At 46.2% G+C, this 27,004-nt stretch overlaps 1 protein-coding gene and 1 long non-coding RNA gene across 5 annotated transcripts in view; one reads left to right on the forward strand and one right to left on the reverse strand.

The window, feature by feature from the left end:
• The window catches only part of LOC138582677 (uncharacterized), a 192,139-nt gene extending 173,675 nt beyond the window's left edge, over window positions 1-18,464 (reverse strand). Inside the window, exon 1 of the long non-coding RNA XR_011305060.1 lies at window positions 17,437-18,464. This is a non-coding gene — a long non-coding RNA (uncharacterized lncRNA). The remainder of the gene's footprint in view (window positions 1-17,436) is intronic.
• LOC138582676 (histidine--tRNA ligase, cytoplasmic-like) overlaps window positions 1-27,004 on the forward strand; it is a 556,920-nt gene that overhangs the window by 185,330 nt on the left and 344,586 nt on the right. The gene's annotated exons all lie outside the window — the stretch shown is intronic.

Here is a 27,004-nt window from a genome sequence, read left to right on the forward strand (position 1 = left end):
GGCAGGGCCGCGAAGGAAGCTGGAAGGATGTCTGCACAATCCAGAGTGGAAAGCGGATGAAGGAGTCATGCTGCAGAAGTGCAAATTGGACCGGAGATGCTGGAGAGAACCAGCGAGTCTACCCGAAGCCAGTGGGGACCCTGGAGCGTTCCAGTGACCACGCCAAAGACAATTTGAATCTGACACCATTATGATAAAACTACAAGAAGATTGTTTGAATGCAGAAAAGGCAAAGTACAAACCCCAATAAGCCACAGATGCATGAGATGCAAGTGTGGGGCCAAGTTTGAACAAACATTACTGCTGACGTATGTACCAAGCCAAGAGCAATTTATACAGTATTGGCGATACAGAGGAATTGTGAAACATGTACAAAGTCCTGGCATGGGAAGGAAACCTGGCTACTGAATCGCATAAGAGGTCCTGGCAGGGGGGGAGTATGCCAGGCAGGTGAAAACCACAAGTGAAGTCTTGGGAGAAGAGTACACCAGGCAGTGGGAATTGCAGATGAGGAAGGATAGCTCAGGGGCAACACGTTTGTGTTGGTAGCAAAACAACGCAATGCAACACAGGTTTGAATCCTTATTCCGTGCTTAGAAACCATTTGCTGGTATTAAGCGTGTTACAAAAGAACAATTTTAATTGTAAAGAGTCCTGGCAGGAGAGTACACCAGGCAGTTGGAATTGCATAAAGAGTCTTGGCAGGGGAGTATACCAGTCAATTTGCAAGGCTTCCAGAAATATAAAGAAAGACAGTGTTTTCTAAACGAAGGAGACATTTGTGTTAAAGAAAGACTGTTATAGAACGTGTTGCCTAAACAGGAACCTTGTGAATAAAGGAGAGATACAAATGAACTGTTAGTAAAAGAGACAATTACCATACTACTTAAGAATCCAGGGGAAGGAGACCACCCTCTGGATCCAAGGGTTTCCACCTTGGAGAACATTTTCGTTGGAACTATTCTTTTTTGCTAAATATCAAGTTGAAGATATTTCCTTTCACACTTTGTTTTATTTGTAGTGTGAGGGTCAGGATAGGACGTTTTGGATACAAGGACGGCTTTTCGGTTATTGCCATCCTGACACAGACAGATCCTTAGTTTATGGTTTTAGGTAGGGAAATTCCACTTTAGAATAGGGTCAGAGAGGCTTGTGCCCAATCCATTTTTATTCAATAAATGTATTTAACCAAAACATGACAACTTTGTGTCCGGCTTCCATTTCTTACTCCTCACAGTTGGGAAGCCTGGAAGTCAGAGAGTGCCACGGGCTGACACCCTGAGTGAAATACAGACAGAAAGAAGGTTGGATACCCTAGTTAACAGTGTAACAACGGCAAGAGAGAGCTTAGCTTGGCAGGAGAGTGAACCAAGCTTTCCAAGGGGAGAGTTGCGAGTCTGGGTCTCGCATCCACATTTAAAACGGAGAATAAGAGGGTCGGGGAGCCTAAAAGGAAGAGACAGGAACACAGAAGGAACACAGCCTTCGTCGGAGATTGAACCAGGCAGTCTGTGACGAATCAACTTCCGGGGCACCAGTGGTCCAGGGATGAATATCATTTTTTAAACCATCAATCAGCCCCACACCTCTGGTACACCAGAAGGGATGCGAACAGATTGGAAATGCAAACAAATTATAAACCTCCTTGACCGGTTTTGGTAACGTGGACGGCACTGCAGGCTTATCTCCGCAAGGTTGTGAATCGTTGGTTAGTTGCAAAACAATGAAAATACAAGTATTACCCAATGATAAAAGGGACTGTCCAGTCGAGGTTGTATGAAAATATCTACTTTATTATTCAACAGACAGTTCTAGCACACTACAAAATGCAACCCACCCTGTAAAGGAATGCAGAGAGCAGACCCTTTCAGGAAGAAAAAGGGATGCACTCTGGATACTGACATGCGGTTAGTTGGTAAAGTGATTAATCACAATAGTTCAAGGATACTTGGTTTCAGCACAAAGGCAGCAATGGGTCGTGAAATGTCACTAGGGGCCTTCGGAGAAGGACCAGGGGGACAGAAACACAATTTACCTTGTGCTTGTCGAAGTTCTTTCAGGGAGTGCTTTGCAACTTCTGCAACAGAGTTAAAGACCAGGGACAGCTGCGGGTATCAGGTGGCAAGCAGTTCGGCCAGCGGGGCTGGACGGACGACTGCAGGCTGGACTACACGGTGGCTCGGGGTCAGGACTTGTCTCAGTGCTGGTTGGTGGGTCTGAAGAACTGGTCGAGGTGTCTCGAACAACGTGAGCGGCTGCAGTGTGACAAGAGTCAGCGGTGCAGTCTGTTGGAGCTCGAGGAGCTCGACTGGCTTGAAAATGTCCTTTAAGGCAGACACTGTTTGATGCTTGTCGATGCACTAGCTTCTTCGCTGGGCTTGTGTCGTGCTTTAATGCCGACTGCCTAAAGCAATAGAGTGTTGCAGGCTTTGGCCTTGTCCTGGGTTTGGTTCAGAGACTCTCTGGCGCTTCCCACCTAGGAAGCTTGCTCTTGGAGACGCTTGCAGGGCATGCGCTGTGTGCTGGCTGGGTACCGGTTCTGGGGCTGCTGGAAGGTCCTCTGGATTCAGTATCTTCCTCTGTGCCTGGGAGATGTTTAGGGGAGGGGTCTTGCTTCCCTCTTTGAAAATCCTGGCCTTCCTTCACTGGCGGAAGCTGTAAGCGAGACTGTACCTTCAGCCGGGTTCCAAATGAGTTCTTTTTGTTACTCCTTACAAAGTCTTCAGATGATCTGCCCAAAAGAGGGGGGCTCAGCCCTCTTTTAAAGCCAAATGGGCCACAGTGGTTGGTGTAAGCTAAGCCTACCTTAATGAACCAACCCTGGTTCACCACCAATAATCTCCTTTATGCATGAGGTCATAACCAGAGTGCTTTGCCACAGAAAAGGCAAAGGGATGAAAACATGTAAATACTAAATCCCACCCATCTTCCTGTCTAATGTGGATCATAGAATCGCTCTGGTTAATTGAGCTTTCTGTGGTTCCTGATTAAAGCGTCAGTCTCCCTTGAAGCTGTGGCGAGAACAGACTTTCTGTCTCCATCAACTCATATACTCCTACCCTCTGAATGGGTGGGGGTGGGGATCGGGGGAGTCTGGGACCTACACCCATACTAGAAACCAGGAGTAAAAATTTGTTTGTCAATTCTTATAAATCAAACTTCTGGGTTTGTGAAGTAGAACAAGCCAAGTGCCAGGGGATCAGAGTAATTCCCGGATATTGGAACAACTCGTCATTGAAAGAGGACATTTCTTTTGATTAATTGCATCACTGACATTTAGAAATTTTCCTTTGATGAAGGTGTTTCATCAGCACCTTTTTGAGTGCAAAGTATCCTTGCACTTTAGATTTATGTTATTAGTTTGTTGGAGTCAGAAGTAGGGTGTTGGGGCACAACGCTGACTAATGTTTTTGTTGACATCCTGACAATTCCATGAGTTTCCTTTGAGGCAGGGAAACCCCTCTTAGTGCTTAAGAACAGTGAGGCATTTTTCCAAACCCTCAATTTACTTTAATAAAAGTTTATAACAACAAACCTGTTCATCACCATGTCAGACCCTTAATAATAATAATGTATTTCTTATATAGCGCTATACACCCATAGGGCTCAGAGCACTGCAATAACAAAAGGCATTATTATCCGACAGAGTGGTACGCAATTTATCGACTTCGGAAGGATAAAAGGCTGAATTGACCCTGACGGAATTCGAAAATGCCACAGCAGGCTGCGCACAGATATCCGGGACAAGCGCTTAGTTCACTGTGTTAGCTGACTGGCTATGCACCTTCCTTCTGCACCCTTACAGAACCCACTGGCTCTTGCCACCCAAGCTACATCTTTCCAACTGCCTGGGATGGAATGCCAGGGACACAGTCTTAAACTCACACATTCTAAATTTCCATCATTCACTCTGACCTCGTGCATTCCAACCTGCTTCAATTCATCCGTAAAACAAAGCACAGCACATCACAGCACACCTCCCTTCCTCTTGGAACACACACATCAATCATCCATCCACACACACACACACACACTCACATATCCTGCTCTGAGCTATCCATTAGATGGATACATGGAATTTGTGAATGACAGTTGACCAACACCTCTGCAGCAGCCAAGGACAAGTGGAGGCCATATTCCCTCAACCACACACACTCTAATGAAGATGCCGCTCAAACATGCAGACATGCCTCCCATACCTTTATATCAGGTGAAAACTCGGACAACTATAGAACGGACACCCACAAGAAAACTTAAACACAAACTCCAGCGCACAACAACCACGGCACCACTCGCCATTTATACCGGACTCACCTCCACTTGTAGTCAATGTACTTTAATCAATTTCACTGAATAACACCTGGCATGACTGAGATGCCTCCTGACACACCTCCAACATGTAATTATAACAACTAAAGCAACATATGCTCCATAACTCCTTGCTCTCCACCATGTTCCCTTAAAACTACATACTCCAATCCATACATCCGACCCTCCTCCACGTTTAGTCCAAACACTAAAAACCTTATGCACCGTAACACCTGGCACTACAACTGTCACACGATTCCTAAACCGGTTAATAATAAGTCACCAGCACTTATTTTTGCACGTGCACTTTGTTGTCAAATTACATGACACAAGTAGGACACTTTTCTTTAAAACATGCTGTGTCCTATATGTTGTAGTGGAAGCCTCTTCTGCAACTCAAGAGAACGATCTCTCCTTGGTCTGGCACACTCGGATCCGCCATTCCCCACGCATCATTTTGCCCCGAGACAAAATACTGTTGAAGACAGGTATGTCTGAGCACTGCATCATGCTTTTTTAATTACCTATCTAGTAGAACCTTTTAAACAACACACGTTCCTTTTCTTGTTCCTTATCCACAGTTTTTTCTGAACAACACACGAAAGACTACTACTCGATTCCTTCTCAATTTACAGTCCTGAGGAAAGCTATAGAACAACCCATCATCAACACCTGTGTTGTTACATAGCTGGAAACACATTTGAGTGTCGACTCATCTTCAGTGCATGCGCAGTAATATTGCACTTGATAACTATATTATACTAACAATCATGTGTTGACATTATATGCCGATACAATATAATGGAAATGCAATTTGTGAAAGTGGACTTTTAGTTTGTTTACCTATTATAAAAATAAAAAAAAAGGAAAACTTTGTTGTGTGTTAAATAAAGAAGTTTTTGCACTTTTGAAAAAGTTGTTGGGTTCTACTATAAGAAATACAAGTCCTATCAGTGTAGACTTGGTTTCATGTATGCCAGTGCGACACCTGTTAGTGTCTCAGAGGAAGAGGCAGCCAGAGCCCACCCCCTTTTGTCTGCACTACAACTGTGCCTCCTTAACATCCTGATTCCGCTCTATACCTGTGACCCATCTCAATGTGTAGTCATAACATCTAAGGTCCTTCATGCTCTTTTGGAAAGGATTTTCTTTTTTCACCTTTCCCCCCAATAGATTTCTAGGGAACACACTTCTTTTTGCTTGTTTTGAACGCTGACCTGACTTTTGAAGGGAAGTAAATCCTTCCGCTTTGCTTCCCTTGCCTTTTGCTCATTGCTATGGGGAAACTGACTAGCCCTGAAGACTGCCAGTACTGAGAAACTGTGTTTCTATTTGTGGAATGCTTGTATTTGTACAATTGCACACATCACCTTACAGTGAAATGCTATAAGAATATTTTGCATTGTTACAGCGTTTTACCTTTTGGGTCTTTGGCCTGTCTAGTCCCAGACAAGATCTATGTTAAAATACTAAATTCCGAAAAGCTTGAGGTTCAAAATTGCGATGCCGACATGCTCGCATTTTGAACCTTGAGCTTTTCGGATTCTGTTGGTTTGTCACCTACATCCCATTTAATGTATGCTGGGGACACCCCTGCAATACCCTAAAACCATAATGCCGAACTGGGTGAGAGGGGGACACCGCCGCAACCCCCGCTCACCTAGTTGAGTATGTTCAGTTTTGTCATTTTCTATCATACTGAATGCACAGTAAAAGTACAATCTGCATTTTATTTACGTTATTTTGGTGCAATACCCCCAGACCACATTCCCTGATGCCAGAAAGCATGTTGCATCCCCAGTACAATAGTACCCCTGGGGTTGGTGCACCGAGGGAGGATCACATGGGGAAGGAAGCCCCTTACGGCATTGGGGATGGCCATTCTCAAAGAATGCGTTATGGCCCTCCTTCCATACACCCAACCCCTACTGCATTGCCAAATCCTCCTCCCCCTCTCTAGATGGAGCCAATGTGTTCTGTTGTCCAGTCAGTTAACCTAATATACTTGACAAGACTAAATAACGGAGAATACAAAGTATGTCACAGATGGTTTTAAAACAAGTACTGCGGAAATGATGACCGGTAGTCCAAGAATCCCTCTACAGAACCGGAGTGAGCGGTCTAGCTTCTCACAGTATGTGATTGGCCCAAAGCAATGCAACAATCCAGCGCAGGAGTTTAAAGGCAGCTCAGCTGGGACGCTAAGAGAGACCAATCCTTCGAGGAGGATCTGCAGGAGCCGTGCACCAGGCGAGCATAAGAGCCCAGAAAGGGAAGCTGTGAATGGAGGAGACGCAGAACCTGAACGTGCTCCTGGATGGAAGGACTACTCTGTCTGCTGCTGAGTGGAACCTCTGGACACTCTAGGTCCAGCAACCCACTGGCGAGAGAGGACACGCAGCTGGGCAGAGTCGGGCATCTACAGAGCCGCTACAGACCCCGCCGGTTACCCAAACGCTCCCGGAGACCCGAAGGGACGCATCTGCTCTGGAAATGTTGGTACTCTCACGGAAGAGACAAACGGGTACATAGGCTACCCAAGAGGTGCTAGAGGTCCAGGGACGCAAGGGGGTGAAAGCGGAAGCTGGAATGAGAGGGTCTCAGACCCTGAGAATAGATTGCGAGTCTGGGACCCGCACCCATATGGAATTCAAAGCATAACAGGATCTGGGAGCCCAAGAATAACCAAGATGGAGAAAGAGAAATCATATGTTTGGTAGGAGAGGGAATAAATGGATATAGTAATGAATTGCATGACTGGGACCCGCAGCTATATGAGAAGCTGAAAATAACCAGGTCCGGGACCCTAATTGTAAAAGATGCAAACAAGGAAGAGTTGTCTGCTTGGCAGGGGAGTAAATCAAGCAGATACGACGCTACATTACAAGTCTGAGACCTGCACCCATATGAGAGACAAATGTCTGATGTAACGAAGAATAAGAGGGTCTGGTACTCTGTGAGAGAAAGAGAGAGTTCATGAGAGGACAGTTGCTTGGCAGGAGAGTAACCCAAGCCGTTAATAATAGTGCTAGTCCGGTACCTGCACCAATAAGAAAGACTGGGAATAATTGGGTCAGGAACCCTGGAACTGAAAAGGACCAATTAGAAGGAATTCTATGCTTGGTAGGGAAGTGTGCCAAGTTTGTGGAATAAAGAACTGTGAATCCGAGAAGCATATCCTTGTGAATTGCCCAGTGACTTTTACCTAAAAGTATGCTCTGCTCAGGACCCCAAAAGGAAGGAAAGTAAAATAAAAAAGACTAGGGGAAAGGAGCACAACTCTAACCTTGGAGTGTTGTGTCTGTGAACATTGTTTATTTCATCAGTTTTGATTGCCCAACAGATTAGGAACTTTTATGTTGGTTGGAACTACCATGAATGCTTTACTTTGGGAAGAGATCATCCTTGCACTGTTAACTTAAGTTATTTGTGTTTGGGACAGATGAAGGCTTTTGAGACACAACAGTGACAGACTTTTACATTTTGAACATCTTGACAATTTAACTAGTTTTCTTTCAGGCAGGGAAAACCCAATTAGCTTTACGGATAAAGAGTCAGCTTTCCAGCCCTTTCTTGATCAATAAAGGTTTGTACCCAAAAATAGTCCTTTGGTGTGTCTGAGCCTTACTTCTGCACCCTTATAGTGGGCTGATGCAGAAACCAGTGGTTGTCAATGATTGGACAACCAGTGGCTGTTTCAATGTGGCAGATCCTTACAGTGGTGAGCTCAAACCTGCTTCCAGCCCCAAATCTGGATAAAAGGAGGACTTCTGCAGCCATACAGATTCACGTTGTAACAAAGATTCCCATGAAAAGGACCAGCTGACAAACCGGGGACAACTCCTGCAGCTGACCATCAACTCCAGTAATTTGCCCAGTGAAGTCCTGTTCCTCTGCTTGACCTCAGACCATCATCAGTGCTTCAGACCTTGGACTAGTGGGACCAAATAAACTCGAAAAAACCAGCCCGAGGCACCCGCTCGAGGATCCATGCCTGCAGAGCCTTGGGCAGTGTCCTTGGACTGCCCGGTGGACTGAACAACTCACTCCTGGGATACCTCGCTTCAGCTGTTGCCGTTCCGAGCTAAGAGTTGGTGGGTACTCTGTTTGTGCCCAGGGACTTGGACTGGTCTAAAGCAGTAAGAACCAATATGGAGGCTGCCATGTGGGCTCACAAAGAGCCCAAGTGGCCAGAATGGCAATTTTAAGCCTACCTTGTGGTTGCCCCATACAATGGAAGCACTAAAATACAAAATGACTGTGAGCATGACTTAAAAAAATACATTGTCCCAATGGCTACCAAAAAGGTACGTTGGACTACTATTAGCAAAGTTTTCTCTTTTGACAACTTTTCCCTCCATGGTTTCTATGGACCCACATTCTTGTTGCTTTGTTTATTAACCTGTTCTGACTTTTTGAGGGGGAAGTAAAGCCTTCAGCTTCACTTCCCCTGCCTTTTGCTCATTTGTTATGGGGAAACTGATCAGTCCTTCCTTTACATTTTAGTATCTTTTTAACATTGCACACAGCATGTTACAATGCAGTGCAATAGGGATACTTTTGTATCACCCTAGCTTTTTATACTTGGGAGTTTTGGTTACTTTTATATGTGCTGTGACGATTCACTACCTGTCATCGCTTCTCCCCAGGGGGAACCCCTTCCCATGAGGCTAGGGAGGTGAGGCTGCTCCTCAAAAGTCCCCGTATGGGTGGCTTAATGCGGATGGACCTCATGGTGAGGAACTCCCCACCTGGGAACAAGTACCACCGCCTAGGGTATAGGCCCTCAGTTGACATTGCACCCCAACATTCTCTGCCCCCTCTTCTATCACAAACACCTTTCTTTAGGATAAACATATGTACTATTGTAATACCTTGAGTACAGCCCAGGTAGAAAAGACTAGGATGAGGAAGATCACAGAAGATGTGAAAAGTACCGGTCAGGCAAGTATTTGTACAAGGTGCCCGAGGAGGTATAAAGATGCAAATGTCTAAAGGAACAAAGGAATTTCCGCCAGAGAGGAGCTGGCAACAAAGTATAAGTAGAGACAAAGGACTATACAAACTGTCAAGCCCAGCTGGGTGAAGCCAGCCCGCAACAGCAAGAGGTGAGGACGCTGCCAAACGCAGGAGTCTAATTGTGGCAAAGACCAGAGACTGGAGGTCGCGAGCAGGAAGCAGAGAGCATCTCTACCGGGCACGACGGCAGCAGATCCAAGGAGCTGTGGATGAAGGCGAGACAGTGGCTTGACCTACCGCAGGGGGGTGGACCATGCGGTCCCACAACAACACTGAGACAGCAGGGAGCCAACAGACAAGGAAACGCTACAATGCCAGCCAAGTACGCAGGAAGCCAGAAAGAGACCGACATCAGTGCCTGCAAGAACCAGCGCAGTGCAAGTAGCACCCAACATGTAACAGAAGGCACGGGCAGACCGGTGAGGACAAAGGAAGCGTCGAGAGGTCCCAGCTTCTCGCCATCAACATGGCGGAGCGTGAAAGTGGGCCAAGAAGTGTCTGGGAGTATCCAAGGAGACCTTCCTTGTCTCTGTGGAGCGAGAGAAACCACTGACCACCAGACAAGGGGCCAGGACCCTAAAAAGTTAAAAGAAGCAACAGAGGAGAACGTCCTCAACCCAGTCACAGGAAGACCACTAAATAGTGGATAAGGATCGGGAACCCAAAGCAAAGTGCAATACACCAAAAGGAAATCTTTCCCCAATTAAGTGACCAGAGGGACGTCACTGAAACTCATAGAAAGAGTTGGGACACTGTAAGAGCCTGGTAACAGAAGCCAGCAGAATTGCTGAGTTGGCAGGAGTTACGAACATTGCAAGTTATATGTCGAAAACCAGGGGAAGGGATTCCTTCCAGTCCTTCCCCCGGTCCAAAGTGTGTGGACACTGATACATCTATAGACACCAAGAACATCGGTAGACACCAAGAGAAGGGAGGCATTCTCCTGGTAAAGAATCTGAAAGCTGAACTAATACAGAAGTGAACAGAAAGTCGGGGGAAGGGAGTCCCCCTGGCATGTGCCTTTTGTAAAGAGAACTTTTCTGAGTTTACCAGGAGAAGGGAGGCTTTCTCCTGGTGGAAGATCTTTTGTTTTTGAACTGTGCCAGGAGAAGGCATTATTAGGTTTGTCTAAGGGATAGAAGTAGGGTTTTGGACAAGGATGGTGAATATTATCATAGTTGGGATAGATATGTTTTTTGTGTGGTATATAAAAATAAAGGGTTATAACCAAAACCATGCCACATCTCCGTCTCATACTTCTACACAATTACAGTGCCTAAAGACAAGCTGGTGGCAGCAGATATATCTTTACCATTGTTGCATTATTTCTAGTGTGCAAATTTGCGTTTTCCACATATGGCTACTAAGGTTTTTGGTTCAACATACCCCCCGCCCCTCTGCCCTCCTCCCTTGAGACAAAACGAGTCACGGGTGTTATTCACAGGTGTGGTTGCATTCAGTTCTTTGGGGTATCCTCTCCCCGGCTTCATCTCGCATCATTTGTAGGCATCGAGGAAGGGTGCCCACTCCATTTCTCTGCTAGAAGTGATCTCGTGGAGGGCCCCTGTAATGTTCTCCATCTCATTGAGTTCTCCTGCTTTCTGGGCCCAGGTTGATTCCGATGGGAGAGTCTTCCAGGCCAAATAGTACCAGCCTAGGGTCACACTCTCTTGTGATCCCGTCTACAGCCTCGGACTGGCCTATAGGGCAATAGACCCATGGCCGAACCAAAAACACAAAATGCTGGTGTGGGCCACTTTTTTGGCCAATTTTGGCCATGTTTGAGGAGTTAATTCACTCTCTGGCTAGTAGTTTTGACCAGTGTTGCTGCATAAATATTCTTTAGCATGCACAGTTTGCATCACACTTCATCAGAAAACTCCCCTTTGGTTACTATTCAAACAGTGTCACAAAAGGAATGAATAGCCATTTGCAACTGTGGCCCACTTTTTCATTGCTGCCCGGGACAATTTTATGGCCCAGCCCGACCCTGCCCGTCTACCTTTCTGATCCAAGCTAGCACCTCTTTCCAATATGCCTGGGTTTTCAGGCATGACCACCACATATGCCACTAGTCAGCCTAGGCACTGCATCCTCTCCAACATTGGGGGGCATGTTTGCTTGAACATTTTGGAGTCTTTTGGGGTCGTATTGCCATCTGTGCTGCAATTCTATTCCATGGAGTTTATACTGGGCCGAAATTGAGGTTTTATGTGCTGATCTGCACATTTGCGACCATAGTCTGTCCGACATCGAGTCCATGTCCTTCTCCCATCTTTTTTTTAGGCCGTCATTTCTATTTCATCTAGGACTCAGTAGGGATCTACTCTCTGTCTCCTCACCTCCCGAGATTCCATCTCTACCTCCCTATCCTCCCTTGGCTGGCTTCCCTTTCACTCCCAACTTAAATTTAATTTTCTCTGCTTAGTCTTCAAATCTCTTCATGATCTCTCTCCCCCTTATCTCTCTTCCCTTTTCTCTTTCTACACTCCCTCTCGCTCTCTTCGCTCTGCTGACCACTTCCTCCTCACTGTTCCTCCTTCCCCTTGTGCCTGCTCCCATTTCCGCTCTTTCCAGCTCCTAGCTCCCCTTCACTGGAACTCCTTACCAGTCTCAATCCGCTCTATTCCTACCTTTTCCTCATTTCGCACGTCCCTTAAATCTCTCCTTCTCCATATGATTCCCCTCCCCCTTTCCCACCCTTCCCCTCTTCCCCCCCCTAATCAGCTCCATCCCCTTCCCCCTCCACTCTATCCTCATCCACACCTTCTTTCTCCCTCCTCCTCTTCCTTCCCATCCCTCCCTCTTCCTCCCAGGTCTACTCCGCCACTCCCTTCCCTTCTGTCTAATTGCTCTACATACTGTTTTGTTGGTCTGATTCTAAATTGTATTTGCTTCTAATGTCACTGTTATTTTGTTATTGTTAAATGTATTCTGTTGTTAAAATGTGCAACGCTTTGGTGTAAAGCGCTACATAAACCTAATAAATACAAATACAAATATAGCTGTGAGATGAGGCCCTTGGTTATGAGGGATTCACTTAATATTTTCTCCGTTGACGTGAGGTCTCTCGATTTTTTCCTTCCATTTCGAGGTTAATAGCGCTCCTTTTAGTTGAAGAAACATGAGCGCTCCCAGGGGTCTTGTTTGGAGGCCAATTTCCAATTCTTTACTGGAGATACATCCATTGGCTTTAATGAGCTGCCCCACTCTTTAAGACCTGCTTCATACCATTTCTGGTAGCGTTGCGGGTCTTGGATTATATATACAGCTCATGGGGAATGCCCACGTCGTGAGACCCTTCATTTCTCCCATATTCCACCATAGCTGCAAGAGTGATCCCATCGCAAAGTGGTTGATTACCCTCTTGGAGAAGGCCTTCTTTAGTGCCCAGAGCCATTCTCCAAGAGTTACAGGGCGCAATAGGTGATTTTCGATGGCAACCCACTGTTTTTGTTTGTCTTCTCTCAGGTGTGGCATCAGGGCTCTGAGCTGGGTCGCTCAATATGTGTACAGGTCTGGGAGCCCTGTTCCTCCTTCCTCCTTTGGTTGGATTAGGGCATTGTAGGCTATCCGCAGTTTTTCCCCCTGCCATAGAAATTTAAGGAGCATTGTTTTCATGTCTGCAAAGTGAGTTTGTGGGATAGTGATTGGAAGCATCTGATATTGGTATAGGACTTTGGAATGTATCACCATTTTTATGGCATTCAGGCGGCCCAGCCATGATATCGTTAGCTTGGCCCATCTTTCCAGATCTTTTGTTATTTCTAAAACAAGTGGTGGGAGATTTGCCTCGTATAGCTCTTCTGAATCTTTAGTGACATGGATTCCCAGGTATCTTAGGCTTTGATGTGTCGTCTGGATTCCCCAAGTAGTCATATGTCTTGTACGGGCAGAGCGTTGATTTTTCCGCATTAACTTTTAGTCCTGCCCATTTGCCAAATTCATGTAATGTCTGTAGCACTCTGGGTATGGTGGTCTTTAGGTCTGTCAGGTATATGAGTATATCGTCGGCAAACATAGCTAGTTGATGCTCTGTGCCAGACACTACAATCCCCTTAATTGTATTCTCTTTCCTGATAACATTTGCCAGAGGCTCAATGGATATGGCATGGAGGAGTGGAGATAGGGGGCACACCTGTCTGGTTTCTCTGGACATGTCAAATTCCTCTGAGAGTTTGTTATTCAAGCACTTTCCTCTTGGAGCTTTATAAATTGCCTGGATCCCATGTATAAATTGATCTTTGAAGCCCATGTTCCTGAGTACGGCCCAGAGAAAGTCCCATTCCACTCGATCAAATGCTTTCTCTGAGTCCATACTGAGAAGCGTATGTTTCCCGTCGAGTCCCCTGGAGTGCTCCATGATGTCCAAGGTCTTACTCATGGCGTCCGCTCCTTGTTTACCTTTTTATGAAGCCCACCTGGTCCGGATGGATCAGGGGGGGGCATTATCGCCTCCATACGTGTGGCTTGTACCCATGCGTATATCTTGGCATCCGTGTTCAACAAAGAAATCGGTCGGTAGGATTTACATCCTGTGGGGTCTTTTCCTGCCTTGGGGATTACCACTATGTGCGCCGGGGAGAACGATGGGGGCGCATGGCCGGACTCTCGAATGTGGTTGAATAGTTTGGCTAGGTGGGGGGTCAGGGTTTCGGTAAAGTGTTTATAGAAGCCCATACCGTAGCCGTCCTCTCGGGGAGCCCCTCCAGAGGGGAGTCTCTTCATTGCCGCTTTTACTTCCTCTGAGGTTCTGGCAGAATCTAGGAGCGATTGTTCTGATCCCTTTAAATGTGTTAGTCCCGCCCTTTCAATATAATCTTCCATTTCCTTCTCAGCTCTATTTCACTCTGAGGTGTACAGGTGTTTGTAGTACTTGGCAAATTGGCTGGCTATTTCCTCTGGGGATTGTAGCCAACCCCAGCCCCCCCTCCATTTCAATTCCTTCAACCCATCTGCTTTGTCGCCCTTTTCATAGAATTTCTGCTCTAGTAACTTAAGTTTTCTTATTATGTCTCTCTTCCCAAGGGCTTTGAGCTCCTCCCTTTTTTGTTTGAGAGTTTCTAGATGGTCTTTCCTATAGGACCCTTGGGTATGTAATCTTCCCTATAGGTTTGAGATTTCCTTCCCCAATTTCTTTTCCTGTAGCCTCCGTTCTCTTTTACGCCTTGCCCCTTCCCTCATCAGGTGGCCCCTCCATACTGCTTTTCCCACTTCCCATACCGTTAAATGTTTAGCTCACCGCTATCTGAAAGTATTCTTCTATTTCAGTTTTTAGTTCCTGTGAGTAGAGTTTGTCCTTCCACAGAAAGTCATTACGCCATTTGGAGTCTCGGTGGTTGAGCCCTTCCATTTCCAGCTTTGCTGTGACCATATCGTGGTCCGACCAGCCTATGGGGCGAATAGCACTGTCCCTAATTCTAGATCCGGTTTCTCTGTTGACCAACAGGTAGTCAATTCTGGTAAATGTATCGTGAACACCAGATCTGAACGTATACCCCTTTTTGTCTGGGTTAATTGATCTCCAGACGTCCACCAGGTCTTTGTCATTGAGGCTGGTTAGGAACTTACTGCCCTCCTCTTTGGAGTGATCCTTGGTTATCACCCGTGTTGCTTGCATGTCTATTTGTGGGTCAGCCCATGTGTTAAAATCTCCCCCTATTACCACTGGGCCTCTGCTATTTCCCATTATGGTGGACAGAGCTTTGTCATTGAACTCCCCTTGGTTCGGCGTGTAAACTCCTGCAAGGGTGATCATTCACCCTGAACGACCAGGAGCCTACCTTCCATTGGTGCTTTCACTACTGGGTTTTACACTCTGATTTGTTTAATCAATAGCAGGCCTACTCCCACTTTATTTTGTTCTGCAGATGTCAAAAATGTTTGTAACACCCTCCTCCCCCTTAGCGGCTTCTCTTCCCCCTGATTTGATCCTGGTCTCTTCGATAAAGAGGATGTCAAGGGCGGCCCTATCAAAGTCCCTCGCTACCAGAGATCTTTTAGTAGGGGAGTTAAGCCCTCTGACGTTGAGTGTGCCCACCTTTAACGTTCCTCTCCCCGGCCCTGCATTACTGCGAGCTTCAATCTCTATGCTGGGTCTCATCTTTTTCATCTGTTCTTCCCCTTTTGCCCCTTTCTTTTGAGTGAGCCCTTATTCGTTGCATCACCCTAGTAGTGTCACCCGTCTGTTTGTCTCCCTCTTGCCCCCCTGTTAACTGTAAACATAACTAAACCCTCTAGCTTAACCGCGGTCATCACAAATGTCCTAGGTCCTTTAGGTTGAGACGCCCCCTTGGAACTGAGGGCCGTTGGAGTTAACTCATCCCTTGCTGGGGACTTCCTCTGTTAATCCCAGTCCTTGTTCCAGTTTCTTTAAGTGTCTTGTGTATTCTTGTTCCTTGTTTTTCGTTCCTACTTGTGTCGTGTGCCCGTGGTATCAGCTACACTGAGGTTTTGTTGGCTATGCCGGACTCCGCTTGGCATACTTTCTCCCCATCTTGCTTCTTTTTCATCTATGCAGCAGGCCCTCCACTGCTTGCGTTTGGAGTGAGTGGGCGACTTGGGGGCCGGAAGGGCCTCTGTCGTCGTTTTGATCTGTCCAGTGTTTCAAAACTTGTTTCGCTTCCTCGGGCGTAACCACTCTATAGGCCTCTCCTTTGTACTCGAAGGTCAGCTCGAAGGGGTAGCCTGCTCAGTGAGCCACTTGGTGAGAGGCCTACATGCCCTTCTTCATCCGGGAGTGAAGCTTGATAGGTCTTGGAATATCCTTATCCTTGAGCCCTGAAACTCAATGTCGTGCATCTGCTTGGCTTTGATAAGTATTTCCGATTTTTCTTTGAAGCTGAGGTACTTCACGACTATTGAGTGTGGTCCTCCTCCGAACGCTCTTCTTCCCCTATGGGCCCTCTAAATTTGCACTTTCTTGCCTCCATCCGCCTCAAAGAGTTGGTTTATTATGTCTTGGACCCTCCTATCCACCTGTAGCGGGGGTTCTCCTTCTTTTTCTTCCAGACCTAGTATACATAGGTTTGACCTCCTTTCTCTATTTCCAGATTGTCAATTTTGAGTGACAGTTCTTCCTCTCAACTCTGTCATTCTTGCGTTTAACTTCATCTCTACCAAGTCCATGTTGTTCTGGTTGTGTTCCAGATTTTCTACTTTCCTTCGATATGTTCGACCTTCCCTCTTGTTTCCGAGATGGATGTTTGAATGTCTGATCGTAGAGCCCTAATTTCAGCCATAATCCCGGCAATGTCCTCCTTTGTAGATTCGTTACTCATTATGTGGAATCCTGTGTGGGGGGGGCCACTGATTTGTAAGGCTGCTGTCTTCGGTATTGGTGTAGCTTATCTAGGCTTCTTCCTTGAGGAGGCTCTGCTCTGTCTCCTTCTCGCACCTTGAAACACTTGTGTATAGGCGCGTTACAAATGCCATATCATATCATATCATTCTGGTCGTTTAGCCTTTCCGGTGTAGGGGGCTACCCCAGGCACCTCTGCTTTGTTTTCCAGGTTTCTTCCTTGCTGGGGTACGCTGGCAAAGTGGGCTCGGGGGGTCTCACTGGGTGGTCTTTTGCAAAGTGGTCCTTGCGATTATCCTTTTTTAAATGCTGCTTTGGGCTGTTTCCAATGCCAGCAGGGGATGACTCCCATGACCCCCACTGGGAGTCTTGATGGGGATCTTGATCCCAGTGTGCTCCTTTGGGTATTGCTTAGGATGCAGGCTCTGGTGGGGGCTCACCCGTGCTGCGGATCTGATTCTGACCTCACTTCCAGAGGCCTCTGGTATCACTGGATTCCTTACTATTGCCCTGCGTGCTGTATTTCCCCCATTGTCAGTGTATTTTGCTTTTAAAAGTTCTATGGGGGGGAAGGTCTCCCTCTCCCTGAGCTGCTGGCGTTCAGTACCGCCGCTGCCAATCCCTTTCCCTCCGTTACTGCGGACTAGTATCTTTTGGTCTTCCTTAGCGCTCCTTATGGCATTTGTTGGCTCGCCCGGAGTGAGGCGGGAAATGGTGGCTGCCCCTGTACTATACGGGCGGGATCTCCCTCTCTCAATAGCAGTGCCCTCGCCCCTCGGTTGCTGGTAGAGGGAAGGGGCGCGTCTCACCTCAAGTTCCTTTGGGGTTGAGCCCCTCTGCGGCTTCTCTGCCTCGGCTGTAGTCTGGGGTTTTCACCCCCTCTCCGGTCTTTCCCCATCGGGATCCCACGTCGGTTCTCTGGGCCTCCTCCTCGCATCGATCGGGGCTCCTAGTGGGTGCTCCTGATGGAGTTGCAGAACAGAGGCGGCTCCCTCGAGAACCACCTCCCCTCTTCTTGTCCTATCTAATCCTGGCCGCCTTCTCAACGTATTTCGTTTGAGGGTTGTTTCGGAGCGGTAGGTGGAGGAGCCCAATCACATGGGGCATTGCGGCTCCTCCGGATTGCTTTCTTCTAGTTGCTGGGGGCCTTATGCTGGCTTTATTGTTGCTGCTTCTCTGTTTGGTCGGCTCGGCATCAATCCCTCTGCATGCACACTATTCGGGGCACGGCAGGAGGGGGGCGCCTCTTCACGTCCTGCACTGGTTCTCCAATCTGTGGCAGCGGGTGCTCTCCCCTGTCCCTCGGCTCCGTTTCAGAACGGGGAACTGCTCGTCGTTCAGTGTCCCCGATTCAAGGTCTTGTCACCAGCCACCGGTTCGGCACCCCGCCTCGATCGGGGGGTTCCGGGGCGTTCCGCAGGGGGATGCGTGTCCGCCCGAGCTCACTTGTTTCTTCCCTTCTCTCCCTGGGCCTCAGCTTACGTGGTCTTGGGATTTCTCCGCTCTGACTCTTTGGGGGTTCTGCTTCAGTCGCCCTGGCTGAAAACATCTCAGTGGAGCCTGGCAGCACCTGTGGGAGTTTTCTCTTGTGCTTTAGGGGTTCCTCTTGCACCGCTTCACATTCGTCCGTTTGGTGCCTCTCACCATCTGGCTGCCATGCTCAAGGCCCTGTGGGGGAGGGGAACCGTGTTTTCTTCTCGATTTCCCCTCCGTTTAGTCATATACGTTTTCTTATGTCCCTGCGCTTCGATCCACTGTTTTCCTTGTGTAATTATATTCGGGATCATCTCTTTATTCCCCGCTGAGAGAGGAACCAAGCTTCATGCAACCATTTCCTTCTGCGCCCCCTAGCGGTCCTTCCATGTCTTTTTAACGAATAAATACATTTTTTATTTATAATGACACAAAAATAACGAACACAATAATGAAATTTGTTTTCCCTCTTTTTTGGGTGGTCCCCACTGGGGGGTCCCCCCTAAGCCCCTGTTTCCCCTTGCTAAAAACCCACACCAACCCCTTCCCCACAAGATTGAACCTTTTACTCCACTCGCACACATAGTTTCTTTAAAAAATGCATTATTTTTTGTTTGTTTCGTTATAAATGAATTCATTCTTTTTTTGTGTTATTAAAACTGTATACCTGCTACTAAATGTGACTAGTGGCCTAAAATGGCTGTGCCATAAGATTTACGCTTCTTCTTTGGCCATATTGTAGTTTGGCCATCTTCCTGACTTTCCCGGTCAGGAAATCCCATATGCGGTCATGCACTTGCCCGGGAATGCTTTTGCCTTCATGGGCTAGTGCTACCTTTGTGTGCGTGGCCCAGAAGCGGGTGGGACTGTCTGGTCCCACTACACATCCATGTTGCCAGTGAGTCTAGGTGTGGGGCATGCAGTAGGTGTCCCTGACTGGACAACTACTAGCTGTTTGAATGGTGCAGATCCTTATCATTGGTGAGCTTTGAATTGCTTCTGGGCTGGATTTGCTTCCAGGCTGGTTATTTGATATTAAGAGGACTCCTCCAGCCATTTCTTCAGATCAGCGTTGGAGCCAAAAATCTCTCGTAGACGAACAGCCAACTGAAGATCTGAAGAAGATGCCTGGCATACCTTCCAGAGTCTGGCCCGGTGAAGTCCTGTTGGACTACCTGATCTGCGAAGGCCTTGTCTGGTGCTTCAACCCTTGGACTGCTGGGACCAACCAGTCTTGCCGCCTTCTCAAGTTTCCAGCCATCCTGAGTTTTCTCATGTGTCCCTGGACCACCCGGTGGACTGACCAGCTCATTGGCCACCTTGCCAGAAGCGTTGCCGTTCCAGTTTGTGGTTTAAGTTTAAGTCGCTGTCTGTGAATTCCAGCCTCCCAGCCTGAAGGGATACTGTTCTGGAGAAGCTGCTGCAACCGCGAATGGAAGGAGGCCTGCCGTCATCTGTGTGCGGTGGCCCTCGTTGGAACGCTCCTTCCCACATCCTGTGAAGTGTCCTGAAGAGGCCTACATCGGAGAATCTTCCATATCTTAATCATCAGGGGTTGGGCACCACTCATTTACCAACGCTGTCCCCGCAACCAAGCCCTCCCCCCCCCCTGCCCCACTTGACACATCAACTCATCTGTGCAAATCAGGGGAAGGGGGTAAGTAAACACAACGCATTTGTCTGCACCCCCCCCCCCCCACCCTCCATAGATTAACTTTGAGAACCAGACTTTTTGTATCCTACCATTCCACTGCCTTTTGGTCATTGAACCTGGGTGGTACCATCTGAAGGATAAGAACACATTTTACTTACCTGGTAACTTTATTGCATCTCTTCTTTTGAACAGTCACCAACACAAGTAACTTACCTGCTACAGATACATTCTGGGGAGGAGCATTGTGGCTCCTGTGACTTTTTGGCACAAGGCCCCATCATTTTGGGGATTGGACTGCTGAAGTTGGGGAAATCGGCTTGTGATTTGGTTCCATCTCTACTGCATTCATTAGTGTTTGTCATTTTAATGCATTTTAAGAATTTATGGTGAATGTATATATGTTTATTATTGAGTATTGTGCGATAATATCACCTGCTAGTTTCTTTTTTTAGTGTGTGTTTCAGGCCTATAATAAATATTGTATTATACATTCCTGACTAAATTGAATGATTGTGTGCTTCATTGTGAAGAATCACCCATAGACATAATTTAGGGTCCTAAGGAAACACCCGCGGGCTTTGGAGCCTTATGGTGGCCCATGCACTATGTACACAAAAAGATGGGAAAAAAGATGCAAATTCAAAGGGGACTTTGGTAGAAGCCCCTCTGGCCACCTAAAATAGACCAGAGATCCAAAAATGAAAGGGAAGCATTCAAAGGTTAGAGTGGCCCTAGAATCCCTAAAATTGGAATTGGCTTAACATTTAGCAATGGGAATTCTAGTAGCCTGTCAACCATGGATGGCATGTCATTGGATTCCCAGCTATCTAGACTTCAATTACTCAATGGGTTGCACTCAGCATACTGGAATGCATTTTGCTTCCATATGACATCAATATGTATTAATTCTCTGCTAATGAAGCATTTGCTTTTGCTTTTCCGCAAATCCCCACACATTGGTAATCTTCCTATAGTAGACTGTTTGATGCTGCATGTTCTGGTGATGGTACACAGATTAACATAAACTGAGTATCAATTTCTTCCCTACTCGTTGATACACGCACATTTCCAAGAAAAGAAATTTAACAGTTGCAGATGACCAAAAGGACAGTGAAGCACAAAGACTTTTTTAAACATCATGGCCAGCAATTATGAGCACTGTAGTAAAATAAAGTTACCACTGCCACCAACGTGTCTGAGCTTCCTTTAATATGGGAAAATGGCAATAGGTAAAAAAAGAACCGGAACCAAGGTTTCTTACATTACTCTCCTTATTGTGATGAATCTGATGGTGTCATCACTCCTTTCCCAGCGGTGGGCTCTCCCCATGCGGCCAACGGAAGGCAGCCGCTACCTGATGCTGAGCATGGGGACGGCTATATGAGGAAGGATCAAATGGGGGAAGGCAACCCTCAAGGGATTGATATGGCATCATCGGATGAGACATGGTATCCCCCTCTTGCTGTTAGGGATACTCCCTCCATTCCCCAGGGATTACCGAGATTAAATCGAAGCTGAAATGTTTGAAGGAAGAAAAAAACATGTTATTTTACTGAAAATAACTTTTGGTGTTCTCTCCCCCTGACATTTCAGACTATCCCCTTGCCCCCCCCGTTCCCCACCTTAATTACCTGTAGGTGACTGTCTCCCACACCCCTTTGAGATGCCAGTTCCCTTCACTTGCGTGTGTGGGTACTGGCGCCGCAGGACCCGCTGTTCCTTTTTTTTTTTTTTACTTTATTGTGATGGGTGCAGGGGACTCCCCACAAACTTCACTGACATTACAGTGAACAAGGGCGTGGGGGACACACCCGCAGCCCCCGTTCACTGTAATGCCACCGAATGGGAGACTTGTTTGAAACTTTCAGCCTTGCATAATTTTTATACGGATGAAATTTGCCCAAATATCCAATTTGTTTTTTAAATTTTTTATTTGCATGTACGGATTTCATTGCCCATGCCTTAATGGCATATTGGCATGACTCCCCCCACCAACCCATGAAGACTCCTTTACCTTACTGTGCATACAAGTCATTAAGAGCTGACTCGCCCTTCCCTGAATACCAAAGTACTCTGACAAGAAAGCTGAGCTGAGTAATGAGGATTACTGAAGACCAGAAGCACAAGCTGTGCTCTAGTGGTTGTAAGAACATAATTGATGCCAGGACATTTAAACCAAGAAATAAGCTGACAGAGAGGAGTCGCTGACTGGGAGAATCGTTTGCACTCTGTGTTGTCTGAGGGAGCGTGACTCTGTCGAGAGGTTCGTGGAGCCAACCAGCTCACGCAAGAGACTGAGGAGGAGAGCAAACTGCAGAGACAGCGCTGCTGTGGAGACCCCACGAAAGAAAGGGAAGAGACTTCCTGGCGTACGCAGGGACCCGCAGGCAGCCTCCTCGCTACTCGATGCCGGAGAGACCAGAGCAGACAAGCGCGAACCACTAGAAACGCAGAAGACACAGAGCAAAAGCAGCAAGCAAGACAAGAAGGAACAGGAAGCTGGAGAGCTGCAGCAGGCCTGCTGCGGGAGAGCCACCGCAGAGAGCCGCTGAGTGTACCCACGGGAAGCTGCAACACTGGGCCTTTCGGCAACCTTATCTAATTCAAATCACATTAAATGAAGTATTTGGGATGGAACAAGAGACTCCATAGTTCTTAAAGAGACCTAAGTAAGTGAATCTAAGATATTGGCAAGCATGCAAGTGTGTGCAGTGAAATATGAGAAAGCCCTGGCAGGAGAATATACCAGGCAGGGTCAAGTTACAAGTGGATTAAATGTGGTGCCTGAGAAAAGCCCTGGTAGGTGAGTGTATCTGGCAAAGTTAAGTTAAACAATGTGTAAAACAAATCACATGAGGAAGTCCTGAGAAGGTCACATCGGATATGACCAAAGATTGTGGTAAAAATCATATTGAAAGAGGAGAAGAAACCTGGCAGGAGAGCATACCAGGTATACTACTGAACATTAAAACCAACAGCCAAGTGGTTTTGTCTACAAGTTGTTTCATTGAGCAAGAGAACTCGGGGAAATTCAGATCCTTAAAGTGTAAAGAACAGTCGAGAGAAATCCAGGGGAAGGGGAACAGCATCTGGAATTGTGAATGTTATTCATTTGGAACTTTTCTAGTATTGGAGCTACACCTCTTCCTTTTGAACATTTGTACACTTTACAAGGCCAAGTGAATTTTCCCTTTTCACATTAGAGTTAATTTTAGGATGTGAGGGCCAGAATAGTATTTCCGACACAGGACATTTTTTGCTTTGGGAAATACCTCTTAGAGTAGGGACAGCAAGATATTTTCCAACCGTGCTTTCATTTTCAATAAATGTTTATGGCCAAAAACCATGCATCTTCTGTGTCCGCGTCTCCTTCCTGGCTCCTTGCATTATGTTCTATGTCTTTACGTTGACACAAATGTGAAAGTGGTAAACTTGGCTGACCTTAATTCGGTTGTGGCATTTTGTTATTTTCATGGGTCGGATTTCCCCGTACCCTTCCCCCACCCTCTCCTATGACCACAACCTATATAGATACTTATATTTCTTTTATTATTAATTTTATATTTTCATATGTAATTATTGTATACCCCCTCCCCCACAAACAACCGATATTATATTTAAGGCTTCCAATTTTCCTATTTGCTATTTTTTACACATAAATACAGACGGAAATCAATCTGATTTCTGTCTGTATTTATTTAAAAAAATGGGGAAAAATTGTCTTTCTGTCTGGTTCTCGATGATGTCACTAATACATTGCAGGCCAATCGCATTGCAGATTGCCTGCATGGAGAGTGTAAAAGTTGTATATAAATAGCATTAAAGTTCTTCAAATTGCTGACAGCATATATATTAAGGCAGCAGCAGTCACAGAAGAAACCGTTGGTTGTTCTGGAAAAAAATGAACTAGCATTTCTTTCCTATATCGCTGCATGTGTGCTTTTAATAAATGCATTTTTTAAATTAGAATAAATGCAGAAAAATATTGATTGCGAATTATCCTTTTATATGAGAACAAATAAATGTGGATAAATACAGAAAAAAGCCCGAAAAATAAATATGGATAAATACAGACAGAAATGGTAGGAAAATAAATACCATAAAACCGGAAGCCTTAATTATATTTATATATTTATTTATTCCCCCACACACCAACTTAAGGTCGACCAAATTTCCCATTTTCAAATTTGTCAACATGACCACCATATGCTCTGTCCTAAATTAAGGTAGTAGTACTACAATAGACTTAAATGGTAGAAGTAACCCCCTGTAATTGGGTTTCTTGATGACTGAAAAGTGCCTAAAAAATGAAGTGAGTAAGGCTAAGGAGTGAGGTTTAAAATTACCTCACCGCCAAGAATTTGGTCCTTGTTACCAAAAAGCAGATAGGCTGGGGGGGTCTCATTGAAGTAGCTGGAAAGCTGCACAAAGAAACGTTTTTCCTAATGCCAAATATCCCTTTTCTATGTACCACTGCAATTGTGCTACATTAACCGGTTCGTCGTCACTAGTACAACCAATACAATTTTGTGAAGGCACCATTAACTTGACTGTTTCTGCTACACTTTTGTCCTATGGTATGTGTTTAAATAATCTGCAAAATAATTACATGTTACAACATTGATGGGAGCTATTTAGCTTATACGTGTAGTCAATGAGTGCCTGGTTGGCTTGGCACCAACAGCTACCAAGAGCCAGGCTTGGACAGGCAATCGGAAATGCCCGAAATGTCAGCCAATGATTCTAGGATGGGCCAATTTTTGGAGAGAATGGACCCCTTTTTTGACCAGAGCGGGCCAGTTTAACATAAGTTGCTACTCCTAATTTTAATCAATGTTACTAAGCCAATTTGTTTTCAAATGCATTCTGTGCAAAATATTTGACCAAAACACACACTTGCATAGTCCCTTGGATAGTACTCAAAGAGTCTTTTCTGGATAGTAATGAATTGTAAGGTGCGATTGATTGCCACTTTTCATTGCAGCCTGGTCCGATTATGCCCCAGTCGACCCTACCAAGAGCTACCTATGTCTACCCAGACTACCTTATCCTTTTCTAACATACCTATGTGACATTAACTCTGTGTATTTATGTATGTGCATGGATGACCATTTGCAATCATGAGCATAATGGCTCAAATGTAATGAATACAAATTTATTTTTTGCATGTTTTGTGGAAGTTAAATTTGTGGCACCTTATTTGCTAGCTCATGTATCCCCATAGGTACCCGGTTTTTACTGGGTGATGCCCAGAAATTGCTTTTTAGCTCCTGCTCATCAATTCCACATATCAATCCCTGAACTATATACTACAGATATGTTTTGTTAATAGTGTGCAGAATAATGGCAGGACATTTTGAAAGAAAGGGGACACCCTTCATTACTTTTGTTTATTTAGTTAATACGTTAGTCTTCTAAAATAAAAAAATGTGCTGTGGATGACCAGCAGAACAATAAATACATGGTGATGGATTCAAAGGTATACTCTTTTTGGGTCACGTAGCTGCTTTAATGAGATAGTGGAAAATAGCTTGCATGACCATGTCATACAGTGGAATGGAACCCTCTCGGCACTTGATCAAGTTGGCTGGTGTCACAGATTGCACCACGATTACCTCACACATCGGAGATGGTTCAATGGTTTTATGGACATCCCTCTTGTTTCAAAAAGCGCCTCTTCCCCTACCGAGGCGTCCCTGATGCAAGGTTAGTAGATACTGAATGTAGATCTCTAATGTTTAAACTCTTCCTTATAATGAATGTGATGACCTAAACGCAGGATGCCTTTTCTAAACTAGACTTCCTAAGACTGTACCTACTCTATATAGAGGTTAGTGTTCTACAGTAGTAGAGCCTTAGAGCCACCTTGCTTGATTCGTTCTTCTGTCTACCAGACTTATGTTCTCCTCTCCCTACGTCTCACTACTATTCTCAAACTCCTCCCTCTTATTTCATCCTTCCAGGCCTCGCCCCCACCCTTTGACATTAAAATACCTTCTGCTACTTGTCCTCCCTTCTCCATACTACTACTTCTTCCTCCCGCCTTCCACTCAGCCACCCTCCTTTTTTTATTTTTATTTATTTTTTAAATTATTTTGAACAACACACCAAATATTACAAACAATTAGGACTTCCATGTTTAAGTTTTACAACATTACATTACAGAATACACTCTTCTGTCCTCCCCCCTCCCACCCCATTAACTCGAGCCCCTGTGTCCATGTCATTAGGCTGTTCATCTTTAGGCGTATCTGCTGCCTTTGTCTCTTCCATGTCATCATCCCTTTGGTCGGCCTGGGAGGGACCCGCCATCGAGGCCACCAATTGTCTCCATGCTATTAGGGGTCCCACCTCCCCCCTCCCCCCCTGCTGACCGCTTCGCACCAGGCGGCCGTTTCTGCCTCTGCCCACTTCATGAGGTCTGCCCACCACATCTCAATTCTAGGCCTGTAGGCTGCTTTCCAGCACATTGCAATCCTTCTTTTGGCCAAGATGTAGGCCAGGTCCTTCATCTTGCTAATGTGCCTCAGGTTGCGTGGTCTGGGAAAGCCCCCAAGCATGCATGCCCAAGCTGACTCCACCTCCAGCGTGATCCCTTTCTCTGCCAAGCGCATTTTCAGTTCTGTCCAAAACCTTCCCACCTCCGGGCAAGCCCAAAACATATGTAGCATCCCAGCCTCTTCCTCCCCGCACCTAGGGCATTTCTGTATCGCCGGGCCACCAAACCTGGCAATTTTACTGGGGATCAAATATGCTCTATGAGTGACATATAATTGGATCTGCTGGAGCCTCGCGTTTGGGGACACCTTCTTATGATACTTTTGGGCATTGCCCATCCGACATGGGTTCTCCCACTTCTTCTTCCCAATCTCGCCTCCGTTGGAAAAACTCCTTCCCCACCCTGGTCCCCAGTAGCTCATATATGCGGGATATTTCATGCCCACCCTCCGAGATATCATACATCGTCTCAATGGTAGCATCAAGTTGTTCCGCTAGCACTACCGCAGGCCACCTTTCTCGCACCCGTTTGATGATTCTGGAATAGGTAATATGTTGGTCTTTGTGCACTCTGGTGTCCTCTATTAGCCTCTGAAAGTCCAGTGCCTCCCCTCCTGCCATATGTCCCCAAGATTAGCCAGGCCCATCGGTTCCCAGTATTTACAGACCCCTTTTATCATTTGGGAGTCCTCTCCGCATAGTGCCACCTGCATGGAGAGCGGGGCCGAACATCCCACAGTCTGCCATGCTCT

The sequence above is a fragment of the Ambystoma mexicanum genome, chromosome 3q, assembly GCF_040938575.1.
Source record: "Ambystoma mexicanum isolate Mex_15411 chromosome 3q, UKY_AmexF1_1, whole genome shotgun sequence".
Taxonomy (NCBI): domain Eukaryota; kingdom Metazoa; phylum Chordata; class Amphibia; order Caudata; family Ambystomatidae; genus Ambystoma; species Ambystoma mexicanum.